At 41.7% G+C, this 26,130-nt stretch overlaps 1 long non-coding RNA gene across 1 annotated transcript in view; it reads right to left on the reverse strand.

Annotated features, from left to right (window-relative positions):
• LOC123994261 overlaps positions 1 to 26,130 on the reverse strand; it is a 121,090-nt gene that overhangs the window by 35,035 nt on the left and 59,925 nt on the right. The window lies entirely within an intron of this gene.

Here is a 26,130-nt window from a genome sequence, read left to right on the forward strand (position 1 = left end):
AATAACTCACCACTTGTATTGCTGTCACAATCATAAACAGGGTTCAATTTATAGTTCAATCTTTAATGCCATCAAACAGGGCTCAGCACAAAATTATTTGACATTCGTGTTGCTGTAAAACAGTTATACAGTGCTCTTTTTCAAATAAAATAGTATAAGTCTGCAGGAACAAAAACACTATATTTTCACAAGCCTATTTGTTCTGGTTTTAAAAATGTTATTCCACTTGAGTGATGTTACTTACCAACTTTCAGCGATACAAAGAAGTGCTTCTGAATCATAATACATGGCCACCAAGAGCTAGCCTTGGTGTCTCTCTTTCCAATTCCATAATTAACCATCTGTACAGAACAGTCTGTACAGTGATAGATCTACAGTATGTAGTAAAAAAAAATAGCAATCATTTATGTTGTTAAACATCTCAGACTGCTCTTAAAGTAACAATTTAGTCTCTGTAAACACCCATGTTTAACCTTTTAAGATATGCACGGTCAATCTATCAAGAGGAAGAGGAATCAAATTTCACTCATCTCCTTTCTCCCTCCCCACCAAGCTGGCTGAGATGGATCAAGGCACCTCTCAATGATCGTTAATTGAAAGTTCGTGAGATAAAGAAAGGAAGACTATTTTCCCTATCTGCTTTTACAGAGATAGTGATAACAAAGGCATTGCTCCAATTCTCCTCTGTCAAATGTAATTGCCGCAGCAGCCATCTTGATTATGATCTCCATCGTGGTTCCTTATTGGTACCTGCCATAATAAAGCATATTCTGTGTCCAATGCAGACAGGCTTATACAGCAAACCTCTGACTGACAAACTCTAAGCATGCTGCGTTAATCACTCAGTATGACTAGTGACATTGATATGGCCCTTCGACTGTGCTTCAAAAAACCCTTGTATCTATGCAAGGGCACAATCTCCTCTCTTTTTCTAAACTGAACTTTTCAGACTAAAAACAACCTATTTGCACTTTTTAGGGCTTCGGTTTTATTTTGGGATGACACTCATTTCCATTTCATATTGATTTAGTTCTTGACAGTATGTGTGTGTAATTCCATTACATAAAATCAGCATGTAAGCTAGCATTTGGGGGATTTGTCCAAATCCAGCATGATTTGGCAATTCCTTTGTTGGAAAAGGAACATTTTATAGATGCCGATTGGCTAGCATTACCCTGACCTAGGACAGGGGTGTGAAGTACAATTTCATGCATGCATGCCACACTTCACAGAAATGTCAAACCACTGCTAATGTTCCCTGAGCCATTCAACAGTTAAGGAATCTATTGATTTTCTTTGCATCTTTAAGAGTATAAATTGTATGGTTGAAAACATCAGATGTGTTCAGACTCATGCAGCACTCAAAATGATGTAATTTCAGGTGCTGGCATAGAAGGCTGTTGATTCATTAGATAAGTAAATCATAGCTGTGTCAGGATGGTGCTCTGTTTCCCCCTCCTACAGACGTGCCCAGTCTGGGTCCTCTGCCATCATATGCAACTAATGCAGTCCCTCAGGCAGACAGATATGTAGCTTTGTTTGGTGCCGCGCCAAGGACTCAGAATATAGTGCTATTAAATTGGATGCTTTGTAAAAGCTTTGCTCTTTGTACAATTACTGAAGGAAATGGACTTTGCAGAGGACATTCCTCTTTGGTAATTGCAGGTACTGTATTAGAATATACAATTAAACTGACTGGATCCCAATAAAGATATTTCAAGTTCCTTTCTTCCTCCATTTTGAGGTCCCCTTTCCCCATATTGTAAAAACTGAAGTGATCACATCCTTGTCCAAACAACTTTGAGAATGTTTACTGAAGAGAGAGAGCGTGTTACAGAATACAGTACATTTCTCAAACCCCTGTGTGAAAACCTGGGCAAACAGCATATACAGTATCTCCTCTATGAGTCAGTCAACCTCACTTGCCACAAGGCTAACACAAACATTAAGAGGCCAGGGCCCACACCTCCAACTTAAAGCCTTCTGTAATGAAAATAACATATTTGATCATGGCCTGTGATGCCCTGGCCTGAACCAGTAAGATAGGGAAGGATAGGATGAGTCCAGACCAGCCTATTGATAATAATACAGAAACTACTGATTGTATACACCTCCTCTCTCCCTTGATGTGGATCATTATGGACTGTGAAGTATTCATTTTCATAAACTGAAAATGGAGAGGCGGCCATATACTGCCCAATTTTTTATTTAATGCGCTGCATGCTAAACTGTGAGGTTTGAATGCAGTATTACCTCTGTCGTTTCCTATTTCCTTCACATCACTGGTTTAAAAAGAGAGGCAGCGGAGCATGACATGGTTTTCATTAGATACCAGTCAGGACTTTGGCAGTAACAGCCTCCATTGACTGTGATTTAACTGATAACATATGGCTCTCCTAGCAGGCCTCTCCACAGTTGGCACTTTGACCAGGCCCATACCTTCAGGGGTGGCCAGTATGACCTCCAGAGAAAGACGGCAACGTAGAGCATCCACTGAGATCGGCCACCAGAGAGAACAACTCACATTTGCATGAGTTCAGACTCTTCAGAGTTAGAAAGTTAGAAAGTAGAGTTGCCCTCTACCATGGAATTTGATTAAATTATCCCTTTTGATTCCTCATCAGAGTGTTATTAGAGAGTCAATGCATTGTTAAGAGAATGATGACCCTAGTTAGTACCACTGAACAATAACAAATATTGCCTTGAAGAATATGATCAAATCAAAAGTTGCCTAACAAATTAAATGTATTTGCAAGTCAGACTTGACCCAAATCATCTCCCACATATACATCAGTCAGTGAACCAAGTCAAATATGGAATTAGATGAGACACTCAGTCAGCTCATATGAATAATAATTATTTCACAACGTTGTGCACCAGTAGACACAGAGGTTGCTGGGGCTAGATCCTAGGCCTACATGCAAACCACATATATGTGAGAGAGGGAGATCAAAGTTTTCCGCAGTTGTTGATGAGCTGATGATCTGACGCTCTGGTAATAGGCTCTCTCCCCTCCTCTTCCTCCCATTTGCTTCCCATGTGAGCCTGTGATTCTGATGATGATCACGGTCCAATTTATACGCTCAGCCATGCTCAGCACTTTAACAGACTCCACATAAATAATCAGTAGGTATGAGAAGAGGGTGTCCGTGTAGGATGGATGGATTCTTTTAACACAGCACTTCTGGCTACTATCTACTTCTGTAGGCTTACTCCCAGCATGATAGTATCTCTCTCTCTCTCTCTCTCTCTCTCTCTCTCTCTCTCTCTCTCTCTCTCGCTCTCTCTCTCGCTCTCTCTCGCTCTCTCTCTCGCTCTCTCTCTCTCTCGCTCTCTCTCTCTCTCGCTCTCTCTCGCTCGCTCTCGCTCTCTCTCGCTCGCTCTCGCTCTCGCTCTCGCTCTCGCTCTCTCTCTCGCTCTCGCTCTCTCTCTCGCTCTCGCTCTCTCTCTCGCTCTCGCTCTCTCTCTCTCGCTATCTATCTCTCGCTCTCGCTCTCGCTCTCTCTCTCTCTCTCTCTCTCTCTCTCTCTCTCTCTCTCTCTCTCTCTCTCTCTGTGTATTACTCTCTCTCACTATCTCTCTCTCTCGCTCTCTGTGTATTACTCTCTCGCGCTATCTCTCTCGCTCTCTGTGTATTACTCTCTCTCACTATCTCTCTCTCTCGCTCTCTGTGTATTACTCTCTCTCCCCCCTCTCTCTCTCTCTCTCTCTCTCTCTCTCTCTCTCTCTCTCTCTCTCTCTCTCTCTCTCTCTCTCTCTCTCTCTCTCTCTCTCTCTCTCTCTGTGTATTACTCTCTCTCACTATCTCTCTCTCTCGCTCTCTGTGTATTACTCTCTCGCGCTATCTCTCTCGCTCTCTGTGTATTACTCTCTCGCGCTATCTCTCTCGCTCTCTGTGTATTACTCTCTCGCGCTATCTCTCTCGCTCTCTGTGTATTACTCTCTCTCACTATCTCTCTCTCTCGCTCTCTGTGTATTACTCTCTCGCGCTATCTCTCTCGCTCTCTGTGTATTACTCTCTCGCGCTATCTCTCTCGCTCTCTGTGTATTACTCTCCCTCTCTGTATTACTCTCCCTCTCTGTCTTTCCCTCCTTACTGTAATGTACCAGATGATATCCATGTCATAACAAACGTTAATGTTACTCCTTAATGCAAAGGTTAACAATTGCATGAGAGCATAATGGATTCTGGTCTGGTGCTGCCAGCCAACCCTGTGAGGGCTGTATTGATTGTGTTGAAGTGCCTGGGTGAGGACTTTGAAGGCATGAAGGACCTCATATCTGGGTCGGGGTCATACTCATCACCACAATGTTGGTTCTATGACCTCAAGCCTCAAAACTCTCAGGATTAACCTAGAAGGAGCAGGGTATTTTACAGATTGCAGTCAGGCCAAAATCTTTAGAGAAATGCTCAGTTAAAAAAATCCCCAGCGAGTGAATGTGTTACCCACCGTCTGACCCACTGATGTTGTTGGGTAAACAACACAGAAACAAATCATGTACATGGGTTTGGTTTCTCTCTTTACACTGTGAATTATTCTGTCAAACTCAACTTTTGTTTATTTTCCTTTGTATGATTTGATATACATTTGCATCTTCTGCATGAAGAAAATGGAATAGAAAACATTTGGTATGTAATAGCTAATTCATACACTAAAGTGTAAACTGAACGCTTGGGTAAACCCATTTACTTCAAAGAAGTCAAATCAAATACTTCCCTCAGCTTTCCAGAACTGTCATAGTTAGCTGGGCTCAGACAGCCTTGCTCAGTCATGTTGATAGTGCTATGCCACCCAAAACTCTGTGATAGAAATACCACAGGATTCTCCAGTGATGGCCTCATTTGAAGCAAGACCCAGATGTGGAAAGAGCACAATTGTTTGTTTAGCCTCTGAGATGCACTTGGGTCTGAGAGTTGTATATCCAATTATTTGCCTCGATATCTGCAGGCCTTGCACAAACAATGTCTGTGTGTACGGGGAAAATATAAGAAAAGGGCAAGAAAATTCTCTTTACCAAATGCCATCGGTGAGCAACTGCGTTCAACGACGTTTTAAATGTGGGTTGTTGTCACAATGACTCAGTGTACAGTCACCAGAGCATTTACATAACTGCACTATCTAGCAATAGTAACCTGTACAAATAATGACAATACAATGATGTTATGTAGTGCCAGTCCTTTAACAGTAAACCTGCTCAGACATCTTGTCCACTCATGTCAGTGTATTGACATTCTAACTGATATTGAAAGGGATTATGTGACTTAAGCCTGCATATTTTGCATGCCAAGAGATGTGTTCCAGTTGGATAGGAACACATCTCACTGCGCCAGTTAGCTCTGTCTGAATACTAACTCCTCCCGCTCAGATAATCCCATGAAAAAAAGATAACTATTTAATGCTTAACATCCTTAAAACAGCTCTCTCTATTCCTGGGAATCAGAATTACGCGGCCGTGGACGCCCAAGCACTTTTATGTCACTGGGGAATCTTTCCACATGTCAGCAATGATGTGCCGTGAAGTCATCGAGGGGGATGTGTGTAAGAATGTTGTCATCAACAGTAGCCGTGAGTTATGGGAGGGCTTCAGGTGGTTTTACATTTAATACTTTCAGTAGTGTTCCGTAATCCTTAAGTCCTCTTTGGGATCAGCTCTTGTGTTGGCTTCAATATTTGATGCGACCCAATGCCTTCGCACAGCTGTCTTACAGTAGAGAAAGGGCATATATCCAGTAAGATAGAGAGAGTTTCTCTTTCGTACTGCACATAGAAAGAATTTCATATTTTGTTACCTGCTCACAAAGATCTATGTTCTATCCATGAAGATGTTTTGGTATTTTTGAAGGACAGAAACACTACAGAGATAATCTGGGTACAGTGCGCAGAGTTATTAAACCGGTCGCGTTGACTACGTCCCTCTTCAATTAATACTAGACACACCAGGCAAAGCTAACATCCTTCACACATTTCCATGGAAACAAGATAAAGACATTATGGTGAATCATAATTTGACCTACTTGAGGGGATTTATGCTCTTCATATGGCCAACAGACACTCCTGCCTACAGTTCCAAAGATGAAGACCATGACTCAGCTTAATAACGCAGGTCAACATATTACTTCTAGTCTTATTTCTATGTGATACAGCTGTTGTCCAATGAAGCACTGCAGATGATTAGGTACAGTACACAGGAGAGTTGTTATCCGTCCTTGGAACCACCTCTCTCTGCAATTTCTACAGCAGCACTCTACCTGCATCTTCCCATCTCTCTTTCACAGCCATAACATGAGACTGTCAATGTATCTATCAAGGTCTTAAGGCCTGGATCTTGTGCCCCGAGTCTGAAAAAAATCTATTTGTGTCTGTTGAAGTGATGAACCGTTCGCCATTTTGAAATAAATGAGGGCAAGCGTGGTTAGATACAGCCCATTGCATTCCCATTAGTGATTACCACCAACACCCATACCTTGTGTTATGAACTTTATTTCAGTGAGATATCTGTGCTATACGGCCTTCAATTATCCTGTTTTTGACCATAAAGAGCAGATCAGCAACAATATTGAGAGAAAAAGGGATTGTTGCTTTTTAATGGCGCTGGGAGCAATGAGAAAGCCAATAATGAAACAGCTTTGTAATGTCCCGTTGCACCATGGGAATGAGGCAGAGAGTGCTGTGAAAGGATTTCTGGTCTGTCAAGGTCAATTGTTCCAGGTTGATTCGATTATGAGGGGGAAAACAAGCTTGACAATAAGCCATCTTAATGGCTTTGCATCAAATATTATTGTGGGATAGCACCGCTATCTGCAAGACTAACTGGTATCTACAGTAGCTGAGTGTAGAAAATCGATTACGTTATATTCATTACAAAAATGGTGAACCGTGTCGTTGAAGTAAACACCCTTGCCCAGAATTCTTGGCACAGTTGTACTGTCAGGTTAATATGTGTGAGGTCCCTAATTTGAGCTATCCTCCATACTGTGTGCAATGTACACTTTTCAGCCCAGCATATATATTACATGCTCTATCAGTATCCTAAGGCTTTAAAAAAATTTAACCTCTACTTAGCTAGCCAGGTCAGATAAGAACAAATTCTTATTTACAATGGCGGCCTACACCAGCCAAACCCAGACGATGCTGGGCCAATTGTGCACCTCCCTATGGGAACCCCAATCACAGATGGTTGTGATATAGCCTGGATTCAAACCAGGGTGTCTGTAGTGACACCGCTAGCACTGAGATGCAGTGCCTTAGACCGCTGATCCAGGGTCTGTAGTGACACCGCTAGCACTGAGATGCAGTGCCTTAGACCGCTGATCCAGGGTCTGTAGTGACACCTCTAGCACTGAGATGCAGTGCCTTAGACCGCTGATCCAGGGTCTGTAGTGACACCTCTAGCACTGAGATGCAGTGATCCAGGGTCTTAGTGACCTAGCACTGAGATGATCCGCTGATCCAGGGTCTGTAGTGACACCGCTAGCACTGAGATGCAGTGCCTTAGACTGCTGATCCAGGGTCTGTAGTGACGCCTCTCGCACTGAGATGCAGTGCCTTAGACCACTGATCCAGGGTCTGTAGTGACACCGCTAGCACTGAGATGCAGTGCCTTAGACCGCTGATCCAGGGTCTGTAGTGACACCGCTAGCACTGAGATGCAGTGCCTTAGACCGCTGATCCAGGGTCTGTAGTGACACCTCTAGCACTGAGATGCAGTGCCTTAGACCGCTGATCCAGGGTCTGTAGTGACACCGCTAGCACTGAGATGCAGTGCCTTAGACCGCTGATCCAGGGTCCGTAGTGACGCCTCTAGCACTGAGATGCAGTGCCTTAGACCGCTGATCCAGGGTCCGTAGTGACACCGCTAGCACTGAGATGCAGTGCCTTAGACCGCTGATCCAGGGTCCAGGGTCCTAGCACTGAGATGACACCAGGGTCAGTAGTGACACCGCTAGCACTGAGATGCAGTGCACTGAGATGCAGTGCCTTAGACCGCTGATCCAGGGTCTGTAGTGACACCGCTAGCACTGAGATGCAGTTTTAGATTTGCAAGATCCAGGGTCCAGTGGGTTAACTGCCTGCTAGCACTGAGATTTGTACCTTGTCAGCTCGGGGTTTGACTCGCAACCTTCCAGGGTACTAGTCCAACGCTCTAACCACTGAGATGCAGTGCCTTAGACCGCTGATCCAGGGCATTAACTGAGTGCAGCTAACTGAGATGGTGGATAGAAAACTGATCCAGGAAAGGGCTACAGCATTATTTGTCATTATTTTGTCATCATATCCAGATGAGTGCCTATGTAGTAACCACGCCAGCTTGATCCAGGGTAAACAGTGACACCGCTAGCACTGAGATGCAGTGCCTTATGACAGGGAAGAACTATGGTGATCCAGGGGGATCCAGAGTGGAGTGACACCGCTAGCACTGAGATTTTTTTTTTTTAATAATTAAATTTTACCTTTATTTAACCAGGCAAGTCAGTTAAGAACACATTCCTATTTTCAATGACGGCCTGGGAACAGTGGGTTAACTGCCTGTTCAGGGGCAGAACGACAGATTTGTACCTTGTCAGCTCGGGGGTTTGAACTCGCAACCTTCCGGTTACTAGTCCAACGCTCTAACCACTAGGCTACGCTGCCGAGATGCAGTGCCTTAGACCGCTGCGCCACTCGGGAGCATTAACTGAGGCAGCTTAATTAGGGTGGGATAGAAAACTAATGAAAGGGCTACAGCATTATTTGTCATTATTTTGTCATCATATCCATTTGGATGAGAGACTGCTAACTATGTACTGTAACCACGCCAGCTTTATCCCTTATGGGAATAAACAGTGAAACAAGACAGCACATTGAGTTCAAAGCCGGGCCTCGGATTGGAGTCATTCTAGTTAATCCCATCATATGAACAGGGAAAAACTATGGTGGGAAAGGGAAGAAGAAAGGGGATATGGATACACAGAGAATGGATCAGTAATGGAAATTCAGCTAGCTATGCAGAAATGGAGCTGTGTGGGGTGAGCTCCCAGGTTAATGGACTAAAATGGCTGGAGTTGGGTCAGTGTCAATGACAGTGTGAGCCCCAATGTTAGTGGTCATTAACCTCACTCTATTATGGAGGAGATGGCCTTTCTGGCCCTGGGGCTCAGGCCATGTGGCTCTGTCCTCCACCCTACCCAGGCCAGGAACCAGGCCACCAGACAGCCCCCTGGAGACCCTGCATGCATGGAGATCAGTCTGTGAAACGCAGATGATGAGGGAGGGGTGTCCGCAAACTTGATGATTGAGTTGGAGGCGTGGCACACGCAGTCGTGGGTGAACAGGGAGTACAGGAGACGCAGTCGGGGGGGTGAACAGGGAGTACAGGAGGGCGGCTGTCAGGAACGCACCCTTGAGTCACTCAACACGAAGCCCCGTGCCTCACAGATGGAGCAGGATTAAGCAGGATTTGTCACCATAATGAAAACGGTGTGGTGAGACTGTGTTGCTGGCTGACTGGTACAGAGGAACGGGGGTGGAGGGAAGGAAGAGGTGGTTTGACAAGTGTATGATGCATGTTCCTGTGACGGCAGGAGCCATCAGAGAGCTGTGGGCTGTCAGAGATTGATAAACCAGACAGCAAGAGAGGTGTAGCATCTACCCAGGCCCCTGGCTTGTCACCAGGCCAGATCTGATCCACAGTTCAATGAGGCCCACTTTACATGACATCTCACATGTAGACTGGGATCTGAGACACGAGCATTGGCAGGAATCTATTTTTCATCCAAGGTAGATTACATTCCTGGTTGACATTTCTTTCAACATCATTATTTCTTGTCCGTAGGTTGGTTTCTCCTACATTCTCAATACAAACTGTATACAAATAAATCCCTTACTTTATTGATTTATATAGTCGTGGTCAGCTTTTCCGGGAAGGGGGCGGGGCAGGGCCTTATATGCTAGAGTAACAATGATCCAAGGTTTTACCAGAGTATATGCTGATAAAATTTAGGAGTCTTGTTTTCAGCGTTTTTAACCCCTAAGGTCGATGTCCACACCCCAGCAGTGTAGCCTACACCCAAAAATGTTCCAGAAATTATTCAATACACATTTTTTTATTTTTTATTTTATTACATTTTTAAAAGAAATGCATGTGAGATGTATTTTCTATAGGCCATTGTATTATAATGTAACAAAGAAATAGTATTGGTTACATTTTTTAAAGATCATACAGTGATTTACCTGAACAACGTCACGTGACTAAACTTTGTAGTGCATTGGCAAGAAGAATAAGCTCCGGAGTCTGACCAGAACAGCTCTACCACACTAGCTTACTGATGGTGAGTTGACGCTGATCTTATATTCAGTACGACAGAAACCTAAGATGACCTGGGGTACTAATTTAAAAAACAAAAAAGTAGTTCTAGCAATGGCAAACCAAATGTCGATCGCTAGGTTTACAAAAAAAGAAAAGAAAAAAGATATCTGGAGGAAAAGGAGTGTGTGCCAGAAAATATTTTGGATCAACCTACCGATAGCTTCCAGAATGAGACATTAACAGGTGGTGCTAGGATAGAAACAACCGCAATCACCATCACAACCACCAATGCCACATTGAGCCAGGCATGCTTGCCAACCCCACCGTCTCCTCTCGTTCTTGATGCTGCAGGCGGGGGTGAACCTGCAGTAGGTCACCCGACAGATTTGTCTGCCGTTGATGAACCAGCCTGTCAACCAAAGCTAGCAGTTCCCTTCAAGTATGAACAATGGCAAATTACTCTGCTTCTCTTCAAGGGGGTATGACCAGTTCATGTGGATTGAGTATAGTAAAGCAAAAGATGCAATTTATTGTAAGTTTTATATGCACTTTTCTGGGGCAAATGACGAATTCAGATTTATACGAGATGGATTTAAAAACTGGAATCTCACAAGAAATGCTTGCTGCAAACACGAGAATAGCGAATTACATGCTAGTGCTCTTGCGAAATTTGAATCCTACAAGGTGACCCATGGGCCTAGAAGTCATGGGACTGAGTTGAAACAAATACACGGTGATGCAAACATGAATTTTACAGAAAGAAACTGTGCACATGAGTGCAAAGCAGGATATTCCACTCAGAGGGCATAGAGAAACCGAAGAAGCAATCAACAAAGGTAACTTTTTAGAAATCTTCAATTTCATCTCAAAGTATGACTCAGAAATACAAAACAGGCTTAAAACGTCTTAGGGATAGCCCTCTTTTTTTCTTCCAATTTTCACCTAAATGACATACCCAAATCTAACTGCCTGTAGCTCAGTTCCTGAAGCAAAGATATGCATATTCTTGGTACCATTTGAAAGGAAACCGTGCCCCAGGACTACCTGACATGATGGCTCCTTGCTGTCCCCAGTCCACCTGACTGTGCTGCTGCTCCAGTTTCAACTGTTCTGCCTTATTATTATTTGACCATGCTGGTCATTTATGAACATTTGAACATCTTGGTCATGTTCTGTTATAATCTCTACCCGGCACAGCCAGAAGAGGACTGGCCACCCCACATAGCCCGGTTCCTCTCTAGGTTTCTTCCTAGGTTTTGGCCTTTCTAGGGAGTTTTTCCTAGCCACCGTGCTTTTACAGCTGCATTGTTTGCTGTTTGGGGTTTTAGGCTGGGTTTCTGTACAGCACTTTGAGATATCAGCTGATGTACGAAGGGCTATATAAATAAATTTGATTTGATTTGATTTGATTTGAAACACTGTGAAGTTTGTGGAAATGTAAATTGAATGTAGGAGAATATATCACAATAGATCTAGTAGAAGAAAATACAAAGAAAAAAACAACTACTCTCTTTCTACCACCATCTTTGAAATGCAAGAGAAAGATGGATAATTCGAAGTATGACTGAACTACAAGACTTTTAGTGTCCCCAGACATTCGCATTCATATTGCATTTTTCTGCAAGAATATCGTCAAATACTTGGACTTTGATTTAGCTTTCCAAGTATTACTAGCCATATTATAAGTTCAACATTTGCAAAACAACCACTTTTTATAACTTTATAACTCTGAATATCCTTATAATTTTTGTCCAAAATGAAAAGGCATGTTGTCGTACAAGGTTAGTAGCTACATTTAACGAAGTATACATGGTTTCCGGATACTCCCGTAAAACGCAGCTCATTGGCTAGCTTTGTTTGACCCTGATTGGTGCTTATTTGACAAAGATACAGTCATTCAAGTGATGGCCACCCACGTCATCAATGTGCTATGAAGGCGCTCTCTGAACAAATATGGTGTCCTATAGGATATACTACACCCCTAATGAAATAGTGAAGTCTTGTTACCTTATAAGATCTCTGAGGAATAGATACGAACGTGATTTGACTCATTGAAACAACGTTTAGGGTGAGATTTTCACAGATTCCTTTCTTTGCAAATTGAACGAGTGGAAATACAAAATTGATCGTGCATGCTATATGGACCTTTTTAGGATATGAAAAATTATTTTATCTAACAAAAGACACTTCATGTTATCTCTGGGACCCTTTGGATGTTAAAACAGAGCAAGATTTCAGAATGTAAGTACACATTTCACCTTCAGACGTGAATTCATCAAAACTATCGTGGTGAAAAACGTGTTTTGTTGTTAACCAGTTGAAGCTAGGGGGCGCTATTTCATTATTGGATAAAAAATGTGCCCGTTTTAAGCGCAATATTTTGTCACAAAAAGATGCTCGACTATGCATATAATTGCCAGCTTTGGAAAGAAAACACTCTGACGTTTTCAAAACTGCAAAGATATTATCTGTGGGTGCCCCAGAACTGATCTTACAGGGGAAATGAGCAGGATTTTTGAGGCTCTGTTTTCCATTGTCTCCTTATATGGCTGTGAAAGCGCCACGAATTAGCCTGCCCTTTCTATCGTTTCTCCAAGTTGTCTGCAGCATTGTGACATATTTGTAGGCATATCATTGGAAGATTGGCCATAAGAGACTACATTTACCAGGGGTCCGCCCAGTGTCCTTTGTTGAAATTGTTGCGTAATCTCCAAGCTGCTCGCATTCATCCATGTGATTGAGACAGAGAGGAGACTTCCAGGAATTATATATCATGAAGAGATATGTGAAAAACACCTTGAGGATTGATTCTAAACAACGTTTACCATTTTTCTGTCGATATTATGGAATTAATTTGGAAGAAAGTTTGGCGTTTGGATGAATGAATTTTTGCTTTTCTTTGGTAGCCAAACATGACGCAGAAATTTTTTCCTGCACAACTACTCTTTCAGGAAAACTGCACATTTGCTATCTAACTGAGAGTCTCCTCATTGAAAACATCCGTAGTTCTTCAAAGGTAAATGATTTATTGAATGTTTTTGCTGGTTTTTGTGAAAATGTTGCCTGCTAATGCTAACGCTAAATGCTAATGCTAAATGCTAATGCTAAATGCTAACGCTAAATGCTAAATGCTAGTTTGCTATGGTTGACAAGCATATTTTGAAAATCTGAGATGACAGTGTTGTTAACAAAAGGCTAAGCTTGAGAGCAAATAGATTAATTTCATTTCATTTGTGATTTTCATGAATAGTTAACGTTGCGTTATGGTAATGAGCTTGAAGCTTCACGATCCCGGATCAGGGATGGCTCGACGCAAGAAGTTAAGAGCTCTCCTCAAACAATGGCATTTTTTTCCGCAGTAATAGCTGCTGTAAATTGGACAGTGCAGTTATATTAACAAGAATTTAAGCTTTCAGCCAATATAAGACAATTATATGTACCGACATTTGTTGTTTCTCTAAAATCTGCCATCTTGACACAACGCACTGCATGATTTACAACTGTCCCATTGACGGGACTCCGATCCTTAATTAATGAGCTACCTCGCAATGCCACGCTTATGAGCCACGAAATTCAGAAGGAGTTGCTGGAGTGTGCAGCATCATTGTTACTGTGGAGGATAAAAGATGAAGCTCATTCTGCGCCTTCCACGTATTTTGCCATACTAGCAGATTAATATAAAGATCAATCTAAACGAGAACTTATTGCTGTGTGCATTCTACTAAAGCAAAGATTTAAGCAAGCGGTATATATGCATTGCAACACCCACCGATTGAATTTGGTTCTATAAACTGCGACAAAAGTGTCAGGATATATCAATACTTTTTTTGACAAAGTAAACCAGCTACACACATATATGAGTGGATCCCACAGACATGCTGGATTCATAGAAGTACAGAAAGAGTTGAGTTGAGTTCAAAATCAGGGTCAGTGAGTAAAGTGCTGTTACTGCTAGATATCATTTTAGAGGTTCTTGCAGATTTCTCAGAGGATTGTTGACAAACCAAATTAGAAGCCAATGTCCTCTTATAACAAATCCAGAACATTACGTGTTTTTCCTGTTAGTCACGTTTAGGAAATTATTTGACACTAGTGATTTTGCTACGAAGGGATTGACGGACTGTATTGGTTTAATTTAAATCCTCAAAAGCAGCTTTTCTACATTCAGAGATAGAGGAGACGTTGGTTAAGTTCTCAAGCTAAATGAAGAAATGAAGATTAAGCATGATATTAGATATTGGGATGTGAGTGCATTGGCAGACAATTGGCAGTCAGTGTAGTCACAACTTCATTAGGGAAAACATCCAGCATCAAGAGTGACAGTGACCTGAGGCAACTTTGAAACAATATTCTAGATAGACCGATTACTGAGTTAAACTCAAGATTTCAAGAAGACACATATGGGATCATGCAAGCGGCAGCATCCTTTTCCAAAGAATCACAAACCTGAGGCCTTAAAGAGCAGCTGAAGACCACATGCGATCATTATGCAATATCAATTGAGGATTCTGAATTCACTGTTTTCATTCAGCAGTTGAGTCACAAAATGAACATGGGAAAGAGGGACTTTTCCTCCATAACGAGTGTTCTTGACAGCTGCCCTGATGATATTTTCCCTAATATAAACTATCTGTTAAGGATCATTGTCACACTTCCAATGACATAATGCAGTGTGGAGAGACTTTCCTCAACAACAACTAGGATAAAAAATGGTCTTCGCACATCAATGACAAGTGCCCGGCTGAACCACTTCAGTTTGCTGTCTTTTGAGCGTCAACTGACAGATACATTGGATTATGATGAAATCATCACCATATTCAACTGAAAGCCTCGCCGTCTGCGCCTTGTGATGTAGGTCAGGCCTTATGATACGTCTACTAAAGGTATCATTTTATAGTACTACTGCCCGCCGTGGTATAAATTGTAACATCAAATATAGGCTTGTTTGCCCATCGAGATTAAAGTGCGCCTTTTATGTTGTTGGCAAGTTGTCAACTGGATAGGTCATTATTTATATATGTAACGAGGTTGCTCTAAGTACTATGCACTAGTATAAACCGATTGTATTACAAAATAATATACAGTGAACATCACAAAATAAATGTAATACATAAGTAGAAAAAATGCCTATCCAACTTTTTCTAGACCTATCCCCCCAAAACAATCTGGCCACGCCCCTGCCACACCCCAGCGGAAATCAAATTAGCATAATACAAAAATTCCCATAATAATCAGTCAGTTTCAATTCACTGCATCCGCCTGTGCCACACTTTCACATCTGCGATGAAAGGTGACAGAGTTAGAGCGTCAGACCATGAGAAATCCCGAAAATCTGTGTTTTCACAAAATCGTATGTAACATCCAAATGGTTTAGCCTATAAACTATTACTCTGAAGAAACACGATGGTGTCTTGGGACTCGTCTGAAGTTGGTTTAACTTCTGTCTGTAGTGTCCCAACAGTTTAGGCTACCCACTAGTATAATAAGGTGAGACTCTCACGAACACATACATGTCAGTTGTTTTGCTCTAAGATACCCACAGGCCTCAAAATACACTTCTGAAGGTCCCCCAGTACCAATTGAAAAACAAATCAATGGAAGTATAGAGTATATGGACACTTATGTGCCAAATTTCCTAATCTTTCTTATATCACTCAGATATAGGAGACACTTCAGAACAAACTGTGTTGTTCCATTTAGTGAATCTGTTATTCAATGTATTTGTATCGGTTAATGTAAATGTAAATGTTAATATTATTCATCCAAGATGGCGTAGCAGTAACTCGTCCTGTCGTATCGTCTCTCTGTAAATATAGTCTCTTTTTCGTTTTAGATATTTTAGATATTTTTTTCTTCGCATATCTTTAAAAACATTTTGCTAAACCTAAGCTTCCAAATACTCTTCTGCAACCCGCCAATGTAGCTACTTTCCTAAAGTAGTTATATTTACTTCGAAACCGAAACCCTTCAACTGAAGCTAGCCAGCTATGCTAGCGGTCTTCAGCTAACCTTTAGCTCGGAAAGCTCTCGCCAGTTCGAACAACGCGACGCTAACCAGAGCAAAACGGACCTATTTAATTTTTTTACCCCCGGATTCCCACCACAAACGGAACATTCTTCAGCTGGATCTTCACAACTAGCTATCGAGCTAAACAGCAACCCTGGTTGATTACTCCTGGCTAGCGTTTCCACCCACGTAGCTTGAAGCTAGCCCGGCCAGAGCTCCTAGCATACTCCTGGGCTACAATACCTGGACCTACGACCGGTCTATCGATGTCACCGCATGAAGAGGAATAAACAGACTCACCCCATCGCAACGTCCTCCAAAGGCTAACTCTCTAGCCCTCGCTATCTCCTTGCTTGCTTAAAAGACAGTACTGTGCAGCCGTCTTCATCGACCTTGCCAAGGCTTTCGACTGTCAATCACCATATTCTTATCGGCAGACTCAGTAGCCTCGGTTTTTCGGATGACTGCCTTGCCTGGTTCACCAATTACTTTGCAGACAGAGTTCAGTGTGTCAAATCGGAGGGCATGTTGTCCGGTCCTCTGGCAGTCTCTATGGGGGTGCCACAGGGTTCAATTCTCGGGCCGACTCTTTTCTCTGTATATATCAATGATGTTGCTCTTGCTGCGGGCGATTCCCTGATCCACCTCTACGCAGACGACACCATTGTATACACTTTCGGCCCGTCATTGGACACTGTGCTATCTAACCTCCAATCGAGCTTCAATGCCATACAACACTCCTTCCGTGGCCTCCAACTGCTCTTAAACGCTAGTAAAACCAAATGCATGCTTTTCAACCGATCGCTGCCTGCACCCGCATGCCCGACTAGCATCACCACACTGGATGGTTCCGACCTTGAATATGTGGACACCTATAAGTACCTAGGTGTCTGGCTAGACTGCAAACTCTCCTTCCAGACCCATATCAAACATCTCCAATCGAAAATCAAATCAAGAATCGGCTTTCTATTCCGCAACAAAGCCTCCTTCACTCACGCTGCCAAGCTTACCCTAGTAAAACTGACTATCCTACCGATCCTCGACTTCGGCGACGTCATCTACAAAATTGCTTCCAACACTCTACTCAGCAAACTGGATGCAGTTTATCACAGTGCCATCCGTTTTGTCACTAAAGCACCTTATACTACCCACCACTGCGACTTGTATGCTCTAGTCGGCTGGCCCTCGCTACATATTCGTCGCCAGACCCACTGGCTTCAGGTCATCTACAAGGCCATGCTAGGCAAAGCTCCGCCTTATCTCAGCTCACTGGTCACGATGGCAACACCCATCCGTAGCACGCGCTCCAGCAGGTGTATCTCATTGATCATCCCTAAAGCCAACACCTCATTCGGCCGCCTTTCGTTCCAGTACTCTGCTGCCTGTGACTGGAACGAATTGCAAAAATCGCTGAAGTTGGAGACTTTTATCTCCCTCACCAACTTCAAACATCAGCTAGCTGAGCAGCTAACCGATCGCTGCAGCTGTACATAATCTATTGGTAAATAGCACACCCATTTTCACCTACCTCATCCCCACAGTTTTTATTTATTTACTTTTCTGCTCTTTTGCACACCAATATCTCTACCTGTACATGATCATCTGATCATTTATCACTCCAGTGTTAATCTGCAATATTGTAATTATTCCCCTACTTCCTCATGCCTTTTGCACACATTGTATATAGACTACCCTTTTTTCTCTGTGTTATTGACTTGTTAATTGTTTACTCCATGTGTAACTCTGTGTTGTCTGTTCACACTGCTATGCTTTATCTTGGCCAGGTCGCAGTTGAAAATGAGAACCTGTTCTCAACTACCCTACCTGGTTAAATAAAGGTGAAATAAAAAAATAAAAAAAATAAAAAAAATTGTAGTATTTTTTTATATATAGTTCCAAGGGTCTTAAAATTCTAAATCAAATAGCTTAGACTGTTATGGGTTAAGGTATTTACAAGTTATTTTCGGACATATTTTTACCTTACATAAGGGAGCTAGGAGCCTCATTAAGGAGATGGCAGGCTGTCTAGGCAAGCAACATGAAGCTTGTCACATCCCGCTGACAACAGTGTCCATCTTGACAGCGCTGTGGGTGAACTCAACCATGTACTGTATGGGTCGTTCTACAGAAGTAAAAATACATTTCTGTAAATTGGGGGTTGGAAAAGAATTCCAATTTGTATCCTATTTCTAGACATATGTACCCTCGCACACTTTCCCACCATACACAAACTGGTTATATTAATATAGTTTCAACATAGTTCATCAACATATTGTGACATGGAATCTACGTGGAGAATACACTGGATTTGAAAAAAGTTATTAATATAAACTTCTGTTTAGAGGGTGAAATTTCAACCACAGGATTATGTCATCATGGTAACCAGTTTTCAGCATAGTCAAACCTAAGTACCTTTGAAACAACGTCAGATCTTCAACGTTGTTTCCCTATCAGCAAAAAAAATAGGCTGTGCAGCAGCTCCTACTGAAGAGTAAATCTACAGCTATCCAATTGGTCTCCCAACCAGGGTTTTAACCAAGCCAATGTCACGATCGTTGTACGGAGGAGACCAAGGCGCAGCGTGAATTGAATACGTTATATTTTAATGAAGACGGACACTAAACAAACTACAAAACAAACGTGAAGCGATAATAATACTAGTGCAGACACAGGCAACTAGACATAGACATAGACAATAACCCACAAAATACCCCCCCAAAAGATGGCTGCCTAAATATGGTTCCCAATCAGAGACAACGATAAACACCTGCCTCTAATTGAGAACCAATCTAGGCAACCATAGACATATATAAACACCTAGATGATAACCAACCACATAAACCTACAAAACCCCTAGACAGTACAAAAACACATACATCACCCATGTCACACCCTGACCTAACCAAAACAATAAAGAAAACAAAGAATACTCAGGTCAGGGCATGACAGCCAAGCCCTGCGTAGGTTTGATATTTGTCAACTGCTACTACCAATGTGCTATCATGAGAACTATTAGTAAGAGATTTCTTAATGAAAAACTAAATAGATTCACAGTTGCGATCAAAGTAATTCCAAAGTGTAGGTTTAACAGAGCAAATGTAATGTAACCATACAGTACTTTATGTCATATAGCATCACTGATGCCATTCAGGCCTATATAGCATTTGCGAAGTCATCAACAGCTGTTGTTTTAAATTCAGCCTAGGGTTCAACTAGACAATATGTATAGCCTAGTGTTTCAAGCTTTGGTTGAATTCTAATTAAATCATCAAGTTAATAATTAATATGAATAAAAAGCACTTAAATAAATAAAGTTTGATTTGATTTAGTCCTATTCCTTAACTTAGATTTTTGGTTGAGATGGAGACGCAAATCTAACATATCTATTACTCATTTGACAACTTTGGCCAAGCTGCCAACACCTGTCACCATCGTTTCACGCATCAATGTATAATGACACTCACCTGGACTCCATCATCTCCTTGATTACCTCTATATGTCACTCCCTTTGGTTCCTTCCCCAGGCGTCATTGTTTCTGTTTCAGTTTCCTGTCTCTGTTTCCTGTCTGTTTCCTGTCTGTTTCCTGTCTGTCTGTTGTTCGTGTTTCTTGTTTTGTTCATTTGTTTATTCAATTATCCACTCCCTGAACTTGCTTCCTGACTCTCGCAGCGCACATCATTACAAATTACGCTTTTTTTTGCAGACGTTTACTGACACCGGCCATATTCAACGGGTGTTGAGCAGTTTGTAAATTCAAGTTATTCTGCGCTCTTGCACACTCAGATGAGAGTGCTCTGAAATCAAAGTTGAATTAACAATGTCCATTGAGATATATACCACTTAGCTAAGAATTATGTGAATAATCAAGTCAATAAATGTTGGGTAGTTAGTTAGATAACATATAGTTAATATACTGCCTGGCAAGTTCGATGTATTAGCAGCCAACTAGGTAACTAGCTAACATAATGGTCCATACTGCTGTAATGCTATGAGGTTCGTAAGGATAGCGTAGCTAACAAATTGTCAGCCAACATAACGTGTAACATAACTTATTTGAAAAGTCATTACTTTATTACATTGCTCAATATTTTCTTATTGAGTTAAATAAGAGTTAATTAATTATAATTAGTTAAAGCAATGAATTTGTATCCGCTGTCGGACTTCGGCTGCATATTATCCAACATTTTCTTCAGATCTGAAAACGTTGTGAAACCACCCATTTTCTGAAGAATGTCATTATGGGCCCTAAATGCACGAAAATAGTGTCCACTGCTTGTATAGTTCGTATTTTGGAAAATTTAGCACAACATTCAGGAGCTTTTGGCACACTAGCTATATCCATACTATGACAAATAAGCATACTTGCCTTGCAAAAGTATTCATTCCCCTTGGCATTTTTCTTATTTTGTTGCATTACAACCTGTAATATTTTTATTTAGATTTCATGTAATGGACATACACAAATAGTCCAAATTGGTGAAGTGAAATAAAAAATAAAAAAAACTGAAAAGTGGTGCGTGCGTATGTATTCACCCCCTTTGCTATGAAGCAACCTAAATAAGATCTGGTGCAACCCATCACATAATTAGTTAAATAAAGTCCACTAGTGTGCAATCTAAGTGTCACATGATCTCAGTATATTTATACCTGTTTTGAAATGCCCCAGAGTCTGCAACACCACTAAGCAAGGGGCACCGTGAAGATCAAGGAGCTCTCTAAACAGGTCAGGGAAAAAGTTATGGAGAAGTACAAATCAGGGTTGGGTTATAAAAAAATATTTGAATCTTTGAACATCCCACGGAGCACCATTCAATCCATTATTAAAAAAATGGAAAGAATATGGCACCACATCAAACCTGCCAAGAGAGGGCTGCCCACCAAAACTCACGGACCAGGCAAGGAGGGCATTAATCAGAGAGGCAATAAAGAGACCAAAGATAATCCGGTTTGAGCTGCAAAGCTCCACAGCAGAGATTGGAGTATCTCTCCATAGGACCACTTTAAGCCATACACTCCACAGAGTTTGGATTTACGGAAGAGTGGCCAGAAAAAAAGCCATTGCTTAAAGAAAAAAAATAAGCGAACACGTTTGGTGTTCGCCAAAACACATGTTGGAGACTCCCCAAACATATGGAAGAACGTACTCTGGTCAGATGAGACTAAAATTGACCTTTTTGGCCATCAAGGAAAACGTTATGTCTGGCGCAAACCAAACGCCTCTCATCACCCCAAGAATACCATCCCCACAGTGAAGCATGGTGGTGGCAGCATCATGCTGTGGGGATGTTTTTCATCGGCATAGACTGGGAAACATTGGCAGGGACTTCAGATTTGAAGGAATGATGGATGGTGCTAAATACAGGAAAATTATTGCGGGAAACCTGTTTCAGTCTTCAGGAGATTTGAGACTGGGATGGAGGTTCACCTTCCAGCAGGACAATGACCCTCCTGTTTCAGTCTTCAGGAGATTTGAGACTGGGATGGAGGTTCACCTTCCAGCAGGACAATGACCCTAACCATACTGCTAAAGCAACACTCAAGTGGTTTAACGGGAAACATTTTAACGTCTTGGAAATGCCTAGTCAAATCCCAGACCTCAATCCAATTGAGAATCTGTGGTACGACTTAAAGATTGCTGTACAGTACACCAGTGGAACCCATCCAACTACTTGTAGGAGCTGGAGCAGTATTGCCTTGAAGAATGGGTAAAAATCCCAGTGGCTAGATGTGCCAAGCTTATAGAGACATACCTCAAGAGACTTGCAGCTGTAATTGTTGCAAAAGTTGGCTCTAAGTATTGACTTTGGGGGGGGGGATAGTTATGCATGCATGCTCAAGTTTTCATTTTTTTTTATTCTTGTTTCTTTCACGATAAAAAATATTTTGCATATTCCAAGTAGTAGGCATGTTATGTAAATCAAATGATACAACCCCCCCAAAAATCTATTTTAATTCCAGGTTGTAAGGCAACAAAATAGGAAACATTTGGGACAGCCACCTCTCAATATAAGTGTATAAACAATGACTTTGTACTATATTGTTTTAACAATAGGTTTGCCTTGGATTTGAATTAGAACATATCATGTTGGAATTAAAAGTCTTTAAGTTTGAGCTGTTTTTTTATCGTTTTTGGGGGGTGGGACAGAAATTTACACCACTTCTGTGGGAGGAGGGTGCTAGGCCGCACTGGGCTGTGCTGGGCAGGGCAGCCTGGTAGGTGGCATTAAATAAGATAAAGCTATATAGTGACAGCTTTACTGTCTGACCTATTCTTCGAACTGGACAGCACACAGAGTAAATTCTGATATGTTTTATTTACTCCTCTAGCTGGGTAGCTGCAGGAGCTTATCCTCCCTCCCTGATAAATTACTTGAAAGTGTGAACCCTGAATGAACTTCAGTACTTTATAAACCTTACCATTCGCCAAAATGTGTTGTTGTTTTCCTTCCCATAATGCCTTCAAGAAATCTATGGAAAATTGGCAGGCTTTGACTATATTGTGTGTTTTGTTTGATCATTTCATTGCTCATAGCTGAGGGCTCACTTCCCACCCACCACTGCACCACACCTACAGTACATGTTCAGGAGGAATGCTCACTTCTATGAATGCAGCTACAGTACTGAGACTGTTATGAAATAGAGCCCTGTTGCTCTTCTCAGGAAATGTTCTAGTACAGTACTTTATATGATTACTACTGTACATTGTACTGCTACTTTATATCTATTGACAAGAAATCAAAGCCTTTCACTAGTCTATCACATACTGTATGTTACATCAATCAGTCAATCATAGTACAATGTGAACATATAGGTGCCAAAACACATTTGTTTCCATTTTAAAATGGAAAAGAAAAAGTTGCTTTTAAGGTGTGACTGTGGCATCTATATGCTATGCTGACCCTCTATGCTGATATCCCAAGAGATGGCTAGACAGTTTCACTTTCAATTTATATCTTAAGCCTACTTTGTCTCTTTGTAGAATATAAAAGGGATGTAACTTGGCATCTGTTTGCCACAGAATCCACATTCTATGCCACATTCACACAGGGTTGTCAAAACGATTGGGACCTCATGGAGCCTCTGAATGACACCACACCAGTCTCTGACTGTCTGAGTTCCATTTGACATTATATGCCGAATTCATCACTGCACTCAAGCTTTTACAAAGAGATAATTGTTTGACATTTTAATACAACCTGCATACAAAGGAAGTACTCACTAATGAAATGTCTTCCAAGTGTGTTTTGGTAGATAGGAGCCACAAGGAGTTATTCCATTGCATTTTGACCTCACACTCTCTTTGGATGAAGAAGAGGTTTGTGAATTGCATGAACTACAATACGACACGATTACAAGCCTTTCTTTTTTGATTGTTTGGTATTCTGTTTGGTATCTCTTCTTGTTAGATGGAGAAGGGTTTGAGCAATTTATTGAACTAGGTCTGTTCTTTCTGATCATCTAGAGTTTGGTTGTTATGTGAACTTTTTAGTTGATTTATTTGAATACTATGATAGCCAGATGGCCTCCAGCCTACAAATCAAATCAAATTGTATTTGTCACATGCTTCGTGAACAACGATAACTCAGACATATACACAGAGTACAAGTTCAGGGATACTACAGTGACTTCAGAAAGTATTCAAACCCCTTGACTTTTTCACATTTTGATATGTTACAGGGTGGGATTAAAATGTATTTTATAGTCATTTGTTTGCCAATGATCTACACAACATACTCTGTAATGTCAAAGTGGAAGAAACATTGCAACATTAGTAAATAATATATATATATATATATATATATATATATATATAATAAAACACTAATATATCTTGATTACATAAGTATTCAACCCCCTGAGTCAATACATATCATTCACCTTTGGCAGCTGTGAGTCTTTCTGGGCAAGTCTCTAAGAGTTTTGCACACCTGGATTAGATTTTCACGTCAATTTAAGACAACACTGTCAGGAACATTCAATGACGCCTTGGTAAGCACCTCCAGTGTATATTTGGCCTTGTGTTTTAGGTTATTGCCCTGCTGAAAGGTGTCTGTTGGGAAGCTGACTGAACCAAGTTTTCCTCTAGGGTTTTTCCTGTGCTTAGCTCTATTCTGTTTCTTTTTATCCCCCCCCCACGGTTTCGCTTGCCATTTCAGTTATGTTAAACTCAGACATTATTCTAACAGTTTTTGAAACTTTGGAGTGTTTCCTATGCAAATCTACCAATTATATGCATATCCTAGCTTCTGGGCCTGAGTATCAGGCAGTTTACTTTGGGAACGCTTTTCATCCGGACGTCAAAATAACACCCCCTATCCCAAATACGTTTTAATCACATTTAGGCTTGCCATAACAAATAGATTGAATACTTATTGACTCAAGACATTTCAGCTTTTCGTTTTTAATTAACCTGCCTAAATGATTACCGCCCGTTAGCACTCATGTCGGTAGCCATGAAGTGCTTTGAAAGGCTGGTCATGGCTCACATCAACACCATCATCCCAGATGCCCTAGACCTACTCCAATTCACATACTGCCCCAACAAATCCACAGGTGACACAATCTCAATTGCTCTCCACACTGCCCTTTCCCACCTGGACAAAAGGAACACCTATGTGAGAATGCTCTGTTTTTTTTACTACAGCTCAGCGTTCAACATCATAGTGCCCACAAATCTCATCACTATGCTAAGGACTCTGGGACTAAACACTTGCCTCAGCAACTGGATCCTGGACTTCCTGACGGGCCACCCCCAGGTGGTAAGGGTAGACAACAACACATCTGCCTCACTGATTCTCAACACTGGGGCCCTCAGGTGTGCGTGCTTAGTCGCCTCCTGTACTCCCTGTTCACCCACGACTGCAAAGCAAAGCACGCAAAGCACGACTCCAACACCATCATTGGGGCGGCAGGGTAGCCTAGTGGTTAGTGGTTAGAGTGTTGGATTAGTAACTGGAAGGTTGCAAGTTCAAACCCCCGAGCTGACAAGGTACAAATCTGTCATTCTGCCCCTGAACAGGCAGTTAACCCACTGTTCCTACTCCGTCATTGAAAATAAGAATTTGGTCTTAACTGACTTGCCTAGTTAAATAAAGGTTAAAAAATATATACAAAAAATGAAAGTTTGCTGACTGGTTGAATGACTACAACCTAACAAAATTAACATTGTGTTCCCGATGATGTGAGGACTACTGTTCATACATTTAGAAGGGCGAATTTCAACGTGGAGGTGGCGATCTCCACGCTGGAAGGACGAATTTGACTACACCACCCAGAATATAGCATGAGCTTATAGTATGTCAACTTGGTATGAACTTTGAACTTTTATTCACTAAGAAGTGATACATCCTAGACGTCGAGTTGTCAGCAGCAGCTGTAAACGTGCGTGGCCTAGGAAAGGACGGAAAATATCTTCAGAAAAGGACAAGGGAGATCTCTGCTGGGCAACCCAGCCTTCCATCTTCGACCAATCTATCGAAGCCGAGCTCAGAGTAAATATATTTCTTGCATTTTCCTTTTCTGAATGGGCGGTTATTTAGAATGCATAAGATTCTGCATGTCATGCAGGTGAAAGAGGACCCAAAAGCGACTTAACAGAAACAGAGTTTCTTCAAGTCCAAACAGAAAACGACAAATCCTGAATCCTTAACAGGAAATGTCCAAACAGGGAATAACAGAAATCCTCTAGTCTGTAGAGGGGAATAACAGGAGAAGCGGCCACAGACTGCAGGTCGCTTCGGGTAGGCGCAGGCCGTAGCTGACAGAGACACCTGCTCACACGCAGCATCTGATGAAGGCAAAAACACGACAGGACAGGGCGATACACAATCACAGC

The sequence above is a fragment of the Oncorhynchus gorbuscha genome, linkage group LG13 (genome assembly GCF_021184085.1).
Source record: "Oncorhynchus gorbuscha isolate QuinsamMale2020 ecotype Even-year linkage group LG13, OgorEven_v1.0, whole genome shotgun sequence".
NCBI classification, from domain to species: Eukaryota; Metazoa; Chordata; class Actinopteri; order Salmoniformes; family Salmonidae; genus Oncorhynchus; species Oncorhynchus gorbuscha.